Source organism: Lycorma delicatula, chromosome 1 (genome assembly GCF_047948215.1).
Source record: "Lycorma delicatula isolate Av1 chromosome 1, ASM4794821v1, whole genome shotgun sequence".
In the NCBI taxonomy this organism is placed as follows: Eukaryota; Metazoa; Arthropoda; class Insecta; order Hemiptera; family Fulgoridae; genus Lycorma; species Lycorma delicatula.
The window spans coordinates 144,412,417-144,425,133 of record NC_134455.1 but is presented as its reverse complement, the minus strand read 5'-3'; the positions used below and the strand labels follow the sequence as shown (position 1 = coordinate 144,425,133).

The window sequence follows — 12,717 nt, the reverse complement described above, 5'->3', positions numbered from 1 at the left end:
TGCACTGATACCGCAAATTCACCGATCTTCTTCAATGCCTGGACTTTTTGACTTCGAATATCGTTGATAGTTTCAACGTGTAATCCGTTAAAGGTTTTACGAATTTCCTTAGCAGGACCACCAGCACAATTAGTTATCTCTCTTGCGATCAAGAATGGACTAACTTTTTGAAAGTTGCCATTCTCCTTGGTAATAATAAAAATCTTGGTTTGGGAGCAATGTTTCCAAACAAAGACTTTCTCAATTCCTTGCTGTTTTGTCAGCATCTCTCTTAATTTTGTCTGACTCCTTACTCTTTTTCCTCTTCGCTTGTGGCGAATCGGAGGTTTCTAAACGAGGGTGTTTACGTGCACCATCTGCCACGTTTGTTTGTTCAATATTCATGAACGTTTATCCCTTCTGTAGCAAGGCTAGCCGCCGGGGTACACCCCCACTCCAAGGCTACTAACCTTGGAGGTCCGATCCGGTACTGCGGTGGAACCGGCATATGTCCTGGCAGAGAGCGGATGCGCAGTCTCTGCACTGACTCCAGGCTCCTACTCACCGAAGCTTTCAGAGCTCCCATGCACCGACATACATGGGCACCATTGCTACATGCTTGCCATCGCAGGGGGCATGTGGACAACGGAAGGGTCTCCGCTACACCTGCAATAACATTGACCCTGGCCGCCACTCGTTATTAATAAATATGAAAAGAATCTCACCTAGTTTTTGCTATTTTTTATAAATTTATTGTTAATATTATTATTGCGTATAGTAAGATTAATTATAGTAATTATACTGCACAACACCATAAATATTGTACTGCACACCACCAGACCGTACTGCTGGTGAAAACAGTAAGGCTTGCTTCTCACTGGCAAAAATATTTTTAAATATCTTAGCCTGACCTATCCTAGAAACCTTTTATGACTAGTCTTCGCTTTTATGACTAGTTGAGTCTTGGGTTTACTGACACGTAATCGAACGATAAATATCAACCAACTAAGTCTGCATCGTTACATATGCTATATCTTTTTCAGGTGTGCCGTATAGTACTGTACGATTTGTTTGAAATAATACAATCAATTTTTTATGATGCTGGCTTGCATTTCTCAAATAGAATTACGGTTTTTTCAACCGATATGTCATCGATAAGAAGACAAGAAACTACTTATTCACTGCTATAACTTTGTCCTTTATATGGAATTCATATTTCCATCGAACCTAATTTTTAATAAAAGGAGATTTACCTTTTTTATCCGTTTAGAACGATTACTACTTGAAATATAAAAGTAGAAACTATTCTATTCGCCGACAGCGAATGAATTTTTGTATACATCAAAAGATTACTAAGCTTCCATTAGGAAATAATTTAAAACAAATCAAATTAAGTATACATAAAATAATGTTTTCCTACATCCCTTTGTAAAACAGATGTATAAATATTACGATAATGCAAAGGAAGTGTGTTCATTCAAAGTTGTAACGCTATTTTAAAAGCATTTAAGAACAAATGATTAATTACAGGGGAATTAAAATTATTTTTTGCTATTATAAATCATCGAAAAATATGGTAGTCGACTTATACATTCTGCACGAGGAGGCTACGCTGATGAGAAAAATGAGAGATCGACTGAATAAAATAAATAAATAAAATTTAATAAATAAATTATTGTTCTCAGTAATTTCACTCTTTCTTGTCAACTACCCGCCGGATTTATAAACGTGAATCTTTTTTCAATTTCTAACATTTTTTTACCAACAGAAGTAAAAAATTATCTCCATACGACGACGAGACGGAGATATCATTTTTTTAAAGAAGCCGAAATTATCAGAACCGTCTAAATTTTAATGATAGTAAAGGAAAAGGTACATAACTTAACGTATGTCCACAATTTAGACTTGTTACTTGGAATCTCAGAAAGCGAACGCACAAAAAAAGAGAGTAAAAGCAGTGCTTTCCATGCGTTTTAATCTACATTTAAAATACGCACTTCTTGCTGTTTAAACCAGTTCTTAATTCAAAAAATAAAAAAACTCCCTTAAATTTGATGAATATTATGTTTTTTATACCTATCGATTTACAAAATATTTCAAACTCGGGTGCCTTCTTTCACTAGCCAGACTACAGTACAGTGAAATTAATTTTAATTACAGTATAGTAAAAATAATGTTAGGTGCAACAGACTGCAAGTGGCTTCTCGGGAACAAGGTAAGCCAAACAACGAGAATGCAACAATACAATACATTACTCTTTTAAGAGGCTGGAAGGAGAAATATTTCCGACTTCAGTTATAAATTACGAAGTGTTTTACTGTTAAATAACAGAAAGAGATAGTAACAACAGGTCGGGTTGTACTCCTCTCCTCCCGTACACTGGCTCTCTACCAGAATATGAAGTTTTGTTCTCGGTCGGATGTTATAACAATTATATAGTAAATAGCTATTATTCTATGCAATATCTTGTTTGTTGCTGTTATCTTAATAACTCATATGACACTTATTTTTTAATGGCTAGATTAGAATCGCTCCATAATTATTCGTCTTATATTATAAAACTACTTTACCAATAAATTGTTGTGATAATCGATTTTGTCTTTATAAATATATTCTTTCACGGTAACTATTGGATTTTTTCGAAAATCTTTATATAATTATGACGGTGACCTGTTCCAAAGTGAAATTAATACTATAAACAAATTAAGAAAAGAAATCTAGTACTTACCCATCTCGTCTCTTAGGCGACGATTAGCGCCATCGTAGTTCAGTCTCAAATGAATCTAAAATCCGTATTACTGATATACGCTAGGTCGATTAATAGCATTTTCCAAAGCATATTTGACCTAAAATTGAATTATGAAACTGACTGTACAGCATGCGATGAGCAAGAACAACGTAATGCAAACAAAATCTAATTATGTTTAACCACAAAAAAGAGAAGTCGTTGAATTACATCTCTCCACGGTCACCGAACTGGAAACTGCCGCCAATCACTCTTTTGGCCACTTACTGAAAATCATGATCAGATAAAGTAGATCCCACGGAAATATTAAATTTTCGTTCACTCTACTTAACAATAAAATTGTTAACCGTTTTGTGCCAAATCTGATATTTTTCGAGTCGCAGAATAGTTACCGTATTTAAAATGTAAACGGTACGTATTAATTTAGCAGTTACGTTTTCAGGACTTAATTATGTAGTTTACTAATAAAAGTCATAATGCACACACAATCGCATTACTATCTTCAGAATCAGTTTATTATCATCGATTAATCTTTCGTTGGCTAATTTTAACAGAAATATAGATCGCAGTAAGATACCGGTCAACAAAGAGCAGAAAGAATTCCCCGCTTTCTCATTCTGCCAAACTCGGACCCGAAATGGTGGCTTTCTGCAGAATTGCATTGCATGAGAGCTATATTTCTCGGTGAAAATCACTGATTTATAACCATACCCTTGCTACCATTAGTGTATAGACCGTTATTAAGTCGTGCTTTTCTTTTATAATACTGTTAGAAAAGAACGAACAAGTTTTTTTACGGAGTTGTATCGTAGGATAAGAAGAGAATATCTTTTGTATGTGGCGAAATTTGGTGGTTGCGATGTACTAGTTAATTAAACTTAATTTAATCTACCGGTTAATTTTTTTTTATGTACTTGTTTCATCACACCCAGAAAATTTCATCACGCTCAAAAGACTTTTTCGAGTGACATAATGGCTCGAAAAAATAATATCACTCCAAATGTAACATAATCACGTCAAAAATGTCCAATTTATCAAAACGTACCCGAAAATCCTATCTAAAATAACAAAATGGAGCCGACTAACGTTAATATTTTTCCGTGAAAATATTTCCGTATCTCATTTCAATCCTCATTAAAACTATTCTGTAAAACTCTACCTTAAGTTTTAGAGAATACATGTGAAATCATATATCCAACCAGAATTTTGTAATTGGTTTTTTTAGTTACCTGATTTTGAGAAGTATAAATTCTTATACTATCTAAAATGGGCAGTGTCTTCTTTTCTTGCGTTATAGAATTTTTTCGATCGCATAAAATCGTATTTAAAATTAATTATACAGATGTAAAATTTAACGCTGAATATTTTTGGTGTTAATACTAAATATTTTTTTTAACCTCCAGGACCACCGTTAGGTATTTCTTCAGAGGATGAGATGACTGACAAGTAGCGTGGGAAAATGCCATACCTGACCGGGATTCGAACCCGGGACCTCCGGTTGAAAGGTCGAGACGCTACCATTCGCGCCACGGAGGCCGGAAATACTAAATATTTAAGAGAGTTTATTTTCTTTTTTCTTACTTCAGGCTAAGAGATCCATAATTTTACCTTTATAAATCGCTTCGATAGCTCAGATTGTACAACTGACTGTCATAACAAAAGTATTAGATTTTAGAGTCGGCTTTAGATTTCGGTAGTTCAAAAAACAGCAATAGATTACGATTGGCGTCGGATTCAATAGGCCATCTCCCTCGTGCTTTCAATGTTCTTCGTTTAGAACCCTCTTGCACTCTACAGCGATCAATCTTGGAACTTAATTTTCATAAAAGACTTAGAGCAGCGGACAAGTATCATAAACAAAAAAAATTAATAATCTACACAGATAATCCACTGATCTTCAATTATCAGACAAACGATTTTCAAAATATTAATGCAGGAGGTCGTTTCCAATGTAAGCATGTTAAGCTTACATAAAATAACAATAAAATTTATTACCACATATATATATATATATATATATATATATATATATATACGGGGGAACTGAACCGTTATTCTTGTGTTAAAGAAAATGGCTGTCACTTCTAACGAATCAAACGACGCCTTTACCTAAAACTAGAAAATTAGAATAAAAGATTCTTGTTCGAGAGATCTGTTGTATGGAGTACAACAGGCAGTGTTTTGTTTTGTTACCGTTATAAGTAACAATATTAGGTACTGGCTTTGGTGATATATTTCAAAATACATATCGGGTACGCGTATGTATTTAGAGAATGATTTATGAAGACAGAGCTACGGCTGAACATGTGCTATAAATCTTACACTGTGCGTGACTGCAACTGCCCGTGGGCGTCGGTTGACTCTGACCGAGTGAATGAAAAAGTATAAATTCCATAAAAACCTTTTTTTAAGTTGAAACCACTCCAAAGAAACTAATATAATAAATTTTTTTTTTTTAAATTGCACTGAAATGGAAAAGATAATTTTTCCACTACGTCCTCAAAACATCTTTGAAACTTATTTTTTAAAGTCGGCGCAAAATTCAAACAAACATCGTAGTGAGTACCTTGTGCACTCGTAATTCATTTAAAATTTGGTGCCGATTTCAAAAAATAAGTTTCAAAGCTTGTGTTGAGGACGTAGTGGAAAAATTATCTTTTCCATTATGTTATTAATTATGTTTTTTAATTATGTTTTTGGGGGAGTCATTTCAATTACTTTTTAAAAAGTTTTTATTTTAATCTTTTTAGTTTTGTAACTTCATCAAAGTTGAAATAGGGGCAGACTTACAAAAAAGACCGCTCGGAAGAGAAAAGAACGTTCTTTTGAAACAAAACAGGGTCGTTTTATGCCCATTGGTTTAATACAATTAAGCAATGGAACGGGACCATGCTATTAACACATACTATATCGTTTAAAACATCAAAATTGGAGCTTCTGATTAAAATTTATGCCCGGAACATAAAAAATATTTATATACGGTACGAACTGAGAACCTGAAAGTCTGTTATATTGTTTGGGAAGTAGAATGTATACTTAAAAGAAATTCTGTTCTATTTATTGTTTATTAAACCACTAAAATGCCTATGAACTGCTTTAGAATTTAATAAAATTTATCGGATAACGCCGTCATTATATGCAATTATGTATTATTTTAACGTTAATTATGTGGTTTATCAATTATCTATGTATAACACGTTGCTTTTACTTCAAAAGTACGAGTTTCATATGAAAGAGCACCCTCGAAGTAGGTAAAATTTAATTTTACCTCAATTTGAAGAAAAATGGACTTGTGTTGCTTTCCCAGGAATCTACAGAAATCATTAATATATTATTACTATCGTATATTCTATACGTTGTCTTATTTATATAACATATTGCGAAGATTCTTATTCCTTACACAACTTTTTAATATCTACAGATAGCCTGTATAAGATTTGTACGAGAGCAAATACGTGCACTGAATGGCGGAAAAGAATTTTTTTAATCAGTACTTTTGTCCTATTGGCCCAATATCATTCACCAATAGAACGAGACCACCGCAGGGTAGAGTTATCCTCTAACATTTTAAAAAAGATTAGTCAATTTGAATCATTCAGTAAAAGGTTATGGAAGGATAAAAAACATACATACGGTACTAATTAAGAACCTTCTCCTTTTTTGAAGCCGGGTTAAAATTAGCCTAGCGAATAAAGAAAAGAATTTCATAAATATATTCGGAGTTTTTACAGTCTTTTGAAATAGTTGAAATGTAAAACTTAGTCACTTTTTGCAAGTTCTTCAGTTTGCGGTGAGACTAGTCCGCAATAACGTAACATTTATAAGAAGTAATGCTCGAGAGAAATAGTTAAAATACATGAAATTATGAATATGGAATCAACCGTAAACAGATTTCCGGTAGAATATAGAGGATTAGTGCTGGTTTTAATGACATGCATCTTAATGACAAAAAATGAATCGACAATACGACTACACTACATTTGAGATATGCTCAAATGACTGACTGCGTAGTCTTCTTCTTTTTCTTTTTTTCCTGTTTAGCCTCCGGTAACTACCGTTTAGATAATTCTTCAGAGGATGAATGAGGATGATATGTATGAGTGTAAATGAAGTGTAAGTCTTGTACATTCTCAGTTCGACCATTCCTGAGATGTGTGGTTAATTGAAACCCAACCACCAAAGAACACCGGTATCCACGATCTAGTATTCAAATCCGTATAAAAATAACTGGCTTTACTAGGACTTGAACGCTGTAACTCTCGACTTTCCAAATTAGCTGATTTGGGAAGACGCGTTAACCACTAGACCAACCCGATGGGTTTGACTGCGTAGTCTGGGTTTATTAAAACCTACTGCGATTTAAATGTTACAAATTTTGCCCGTGTGTTATAAGGTATTTTATATATGTATATTTATGTTTACAATTTATTTAACTTTTGGCGCAAATTTTGATTCGGATCACAATTTAACCTAAATTAAAGTAAAATTCATTCCCAAAAACAACAAGAAGCTAAAATGCAAAAAAAAAATAATAATAATAATTAAATATAATACCGAGAAATTAAAACTAAGAAAAGAAATCTTGAATCAATACCACAAAAAGTTAACCTATAACAATAATAACTTGTTTGAAATTGAACAAAACACTAAAACTGCAGTGTATAAAATAGAGGAAGCCAAAAAAAAAGAAACGTGTAGAATGATAAGTGCAAGAAATCGCTCCAAAAGAGCAGATCTTTGGGAAAAAATGGTTATCCGGCAAAAACCCATAAAAATTCAAAAAGATTTCGCAAGAAAAAACTAACCAGTAAATTATTAAGTCAAACTAAAAGAAATAATAAACCGAATTGAAGGACATTTTGAGAAAAATAACACTAAGGATTCCTACCAAATCTAACTAGTTTAAATCTAACTTTAAAGGATATCAAACTTCTTTGTGTTTAAAAAATGAAAAGAGGGAGTAAATGTAATAATCAAAAAAATTTTTAAATATCTGGGAATTATTTGAAAAACTGTTAAATCGTAAAAATCCCAAAGAAAACCTCAACTTTTTGGACCCTCAGTAATTAAAGCAGAAAATTCAAATACACCGAATAAAGAATAAATTCAAATCTTTCAAAAATAATAAAACAGCTGATCAGAATTCAAAAACTACGGAACTTGTAAAATTAATTAATGAAGAAATGTATTATCGATTAGAGAATTTAAATTTATTGTGATTTTAAGTCAAATGATTATGTTGCAAATAAACGGCTTCCACAATAAACAAAATCATAATCCAACTTATCTTATTGGAAATAGCGTAATATCTTCACTTTGATACATTAACTTGAACAGGACAGTCTTGAATATTTTCCAGAAACATTCAGAAATAAATAGATTACATAATAAAGAAATATTTTATTTCCCTTTTTCTTTACAATAGGTAACCTTTGTTGAGAATTAAGAAAGGGAGATGAGATAAATAGCAGAAAATGGAGCTAACGTAGATTTTGTTCGTTTTTTAGGTAGATTTCATAAGAAAGCTACCTCTTGTAGTGGGTACCATGATTCGACTTCCAGAAAATTTAGACAGATCTTCGCGTTTCACAGCCCCAGATCCCAAAACCACCGTCAGCTCAAAAGTTTATATACATTTATATATATATATATGTCATTTTTTTGTGGACACGATAAATGCCGTAATTGTGCGCCTATCACTTCCAAATTGTTCCTTAAAAATAACTCGTCCCAAAATCTCAGTCGAGTTCATTAAAGACCAAAATCGGAACATGGGGTTGGAAATGAGGGGGGCTTTATCAAAAAAGCAAAATATCGCTATAACTTTCTTAAGTAAAACATCGAATTCGTTTAAAGTTCTTACTATTCTTTGGATAAGGGCCTAATGCTTATCTAAGTAATGTTTTTTGATATCACCAACCATTGGCCCAGGGAGTGGAAAAAATGTGGTTTTGAAGACAAAAAATCATTCCTCTCTTAATAGGCACAATATCGAATCGGTTTAAAGTGGTCGTTAGTCCTCTAAACATTACCTAAAACATTTTTTCTGAAACAATTTTTGATGTGACCAACCCTTACGACAAGGAATGACCAAAATGTTGCTGGAATTCTAAGAAGGAACTTTTTTCACATGCAACCATTGTTGTATTGAGTAAATTTGAAGTTTTTCTTAACTTTAAGGTGAAAATCTTTTGTATCCCCAACTTAGCATCGGTGAAATGTACCTCCACCTTCCGGCGTGCCGAAGGGATTTTTTTTTGTATATGAACAAAAATTATGACGACTTAGCAGAAAATATATGTACTATATTAACGTAATATAATAATTTTAACGTACAATCAATCATAATCTCTAGCTTCTCTCTCAGTTAAGTTCAATGATACATATTAAAATATGAATTTTTTTTCTATTAAGTAAAAAGATAATTTTTGCTGCTTTTTTTTTAATAATTGTTTGCACGCTATTAGTTTAAAAAGTGAAAATGAATAGGAATTGTCATTTTGACATCAAGAGAATGTGTATCAGTAATTGCTCAATTGTAAAAGCTGCTTGCTTAAGTATTTACCAGCTAAGACGAGAAGGTATTTTAAGTATCATCATAAATCGTTGGTAGTTAATGGTAAACCTTCGTTATACGATAGGAAAAGGTGATGCCTATAACGTAAAGAAGCTAAGCAGAAAGAAAGAACTGGTTCACCCCACTACCAAAACGTCAAATAACTCTTAACGGCAGGTCTAGGAGGCATCGACATCGGACCACAACCAAGCCGCTTCTCATTACGTTGCATTCCAGTCTTTTATTTTATCAACTAAACACTGGTTAGAAATTGTTATTTATAATCACGAACCAACCACACCGCTACTGCTAACTAACTAACAAATTTGAAACTTGTCACAAGAACATGTTGTGTAATTATTAATCACTTCTTATAACAACAGATGCTATTACTATTATTATCATTATTATTAATAATCACGAATCAACGCATTAATATGAAATGCATGCAAGAATAACAATGAATAGCTCTCTTTAATATTTCTTCCTCTTCATTTCCAAGACTGGTCCTTACACTCGCTTCAATAATAATAGTAATAAAGTTGTGTTAATATTTAAATGATATGCAAATCAACGAGAAGAAACGACTTGCTTGTTCATTTATAACTAGATAATTAATGTAATAATAAAAAATTAAATAAAAAACCCAACTAAATAGAAAAGGAAAAAAACACTATAGAAAGAAAAATAATCTCAAAAAATTCAAAAAACCTTTAAGAGGATTAAATAGTATTTTGATTAGTATCTTAAAAAATTCACACGCGCGCGAACACACACACACACACACACACACACACACACACACACACATATATATATATATATATATTTTTAAATAGTAAAAATAAAATAAATTTTTATAGAATCAAAAATAAACATTTAAATAAAATAGACATAAAAACAAATAAACAAAGCCTGTATCAAAATACGAACTAATAAGTAAAACAATTCTGAGGAGCCAAATAAAAAGTAAAGCTACTCACCATTTTAGTATCCATTTCAAAAAATATTAAAATTATTTATTAAAGGAAAAGTCAAGTTAAACATGTAAATTTTATTTTAATTTAAAATAAAATGTGGAGGTTATATACAATAACCCACCCCCATCAGAATATAAAAGAAGTAGTCTAAAGCACACAAGCAATAAGAAAGCCTGCATATTAATAAAAATAAAAAAGAGATATAGAAAAACCACATAAATATATAATTATCAAAAGCGAGCTAATTAACGATTAAAATGTCAGCCGACCAATTTTGTAACGTGAATGATACTGGCAACCCAAAAGTCAAGTTATCTCAAAAAAGAGGATGTTATATATTGCTCAAACTAAAACACAAGCGTCTTAATAAAACCAATGGATTCGGTATCATTTTCCAGTAGATAGTTCGCAATCAAGCTAAGTACCATTTCATCTACTTCTCAGTGATATATTAGTAAGATTTTCAAATTTGTTTTTTATTTCAACATTCTCAGACCTTTGCAAGTGGTGGATGTGATAGTTTTAAAAATAAAATAATACTATACTAAGTTGTTTCACGAACAAGCGAGCAAATTACCATTTCGGTTACATTTTAAGCAGTCGCTACTAGCAATTCGACTAGAAATAGATCTACCTATTTCATAAAAATTTACCAATCTAAATCAAAAAAGGGGAATCAGTATGCGACAACTGATAAAATTAAAAAAATAATCCCTGCAATTCAATTTCTTTGTTTAGTTATTCAAGAAGATCGTTCGAACTTCGCCGGTAAGAGTCGGCATGGCGAAATCAACGAACTATGTTTACAGTTCTAAACATGACCTAACCGAAATGAAAATGGGGAAAAAATATAAAAAATAAGCATGAAAACATTATATTTCAATTCAGTTAGATTTGTAATAAAGAATACTTTCAGAAAATATCTCAAATTTTATTAACAAATTTTTTTCTTCCATTTAATGAACCGCGGGACTCGAATACGTCATGTTTTTGTGGAAAAACATAGTATGTTTTTCCTCAGAAAAGTTGGTTTACGAATCGCGTCGCTAGGTAGCAGTAATTGATAGTACTAGGTAACGTACAAAAACTTCATAATGTACTTGAAATATAAAATTTAAAAGAAAATATACTACAGTTTGTTTTAATAGTAAATCCTCTTATGTACATGAAAGTACTGAAGATGAAACAAATTTTTTTTAATTCCCATTACTTCAATAAGAAAAATAATAAAAGTATTACTTTACAGCAGGTTATAGTTACTAAAAATAAATAAAACACACGAACGGTAGGAAAGTGTTGTAAATGTGGCAACAAAGATTTGTTACATAAAACAGAAATAAATTCGATTGGTAAACCTTTTATTGTACAATCAGAACTATTGAACTAATTCATCGAGAAATAAAAAAAGTTCATTTAACAATAATATAAAACGCGTGTCCACGGATACGATAAAAATAGAGGGTTACACTTACAAAGTAGTAATTACATCACGGATCTTCGATTCGATTCATTATTTTATAATATTGCGCTAGTTTTATTAAAAAAGGATATGACTATCAACAAAAGAAAAATTTGCCGAAAAAAATTTGTTTCAGAAAGGCAATAAATTTTAATAATAAATCCATTTGATAACAAGTAGTAAATCATAAAAAAAATAAAATAATAATCTAACAAAACACAGTGATTATAAAAAAAATTAAAATTATAAAAAATCGCAGATATTATTCTTCCGCTCAAAAAAAAAAACAAACGTTTCTGTTATATAGATAAAACTGTTTTTAACAAAATGATACTGATATCAAAAAAGGTAAGACCATACATTTTTATTATCAAAATCTGTTATTAATTTAGAATTTAGTTTAGAAAAAAAAATGCATGTAATACACCATAGATATACAATAATAAATAATAAACAATGTTTAAGCATTCCATATAATAGCAAAAAAATAGAAAAATTTGTTACAAAACTCTTACTGGCCCGATTTCATTTATTAAACAACGAATATCAGGGATTAAAATGCCAAGGAAATTTTTACGCTTTAAACACGGAGTAGCGTAATAAAAATTTGTAAGTCTTGTCAGTTTTATACAATTATTATGTCAATTTTCTTCTTTTTTTATCGTTCGACGTTTATTCGTTAAAAAAGTAGTCATGTTTGTTTAAAATTACTCTTTATTAACCGATCAGAAGTTATTAAAACAATTTACACAATCGACTGAGTAACGTTAGATTCCAAGAAACGTAAAAGTGTGCGAGCGAGTAGTGTTACTTAAATGGCCATTCACTACTACAAAATTGACTCGTTTAAGAAACTCGACATTTATCCAGAACCCGATAATTATTTAATGCCGGTGAATGGAAGCTACTTAAACAAACAAGAAAAAATAAATCCAGACGTCAAATTAAATTGTTCAAACTAATTTAGCGTATATTCAAACACAGCGTATATTCAACT

General features: G+C 31.4%; 1 protein-coding gene across 1 annotated transcript in view; it reads right to left on the bottom strand.

Annotated features, from left to right (window-relative positions):
- LOC142323520 (frizzled-4-like) overlaps positions 1-12,717 on the bottom strand; it is a 100,398-nt gene that overhangs the window by 85,839 nt on the left and 1,842 nt on the right. The window lies entirely within an intron of this gene.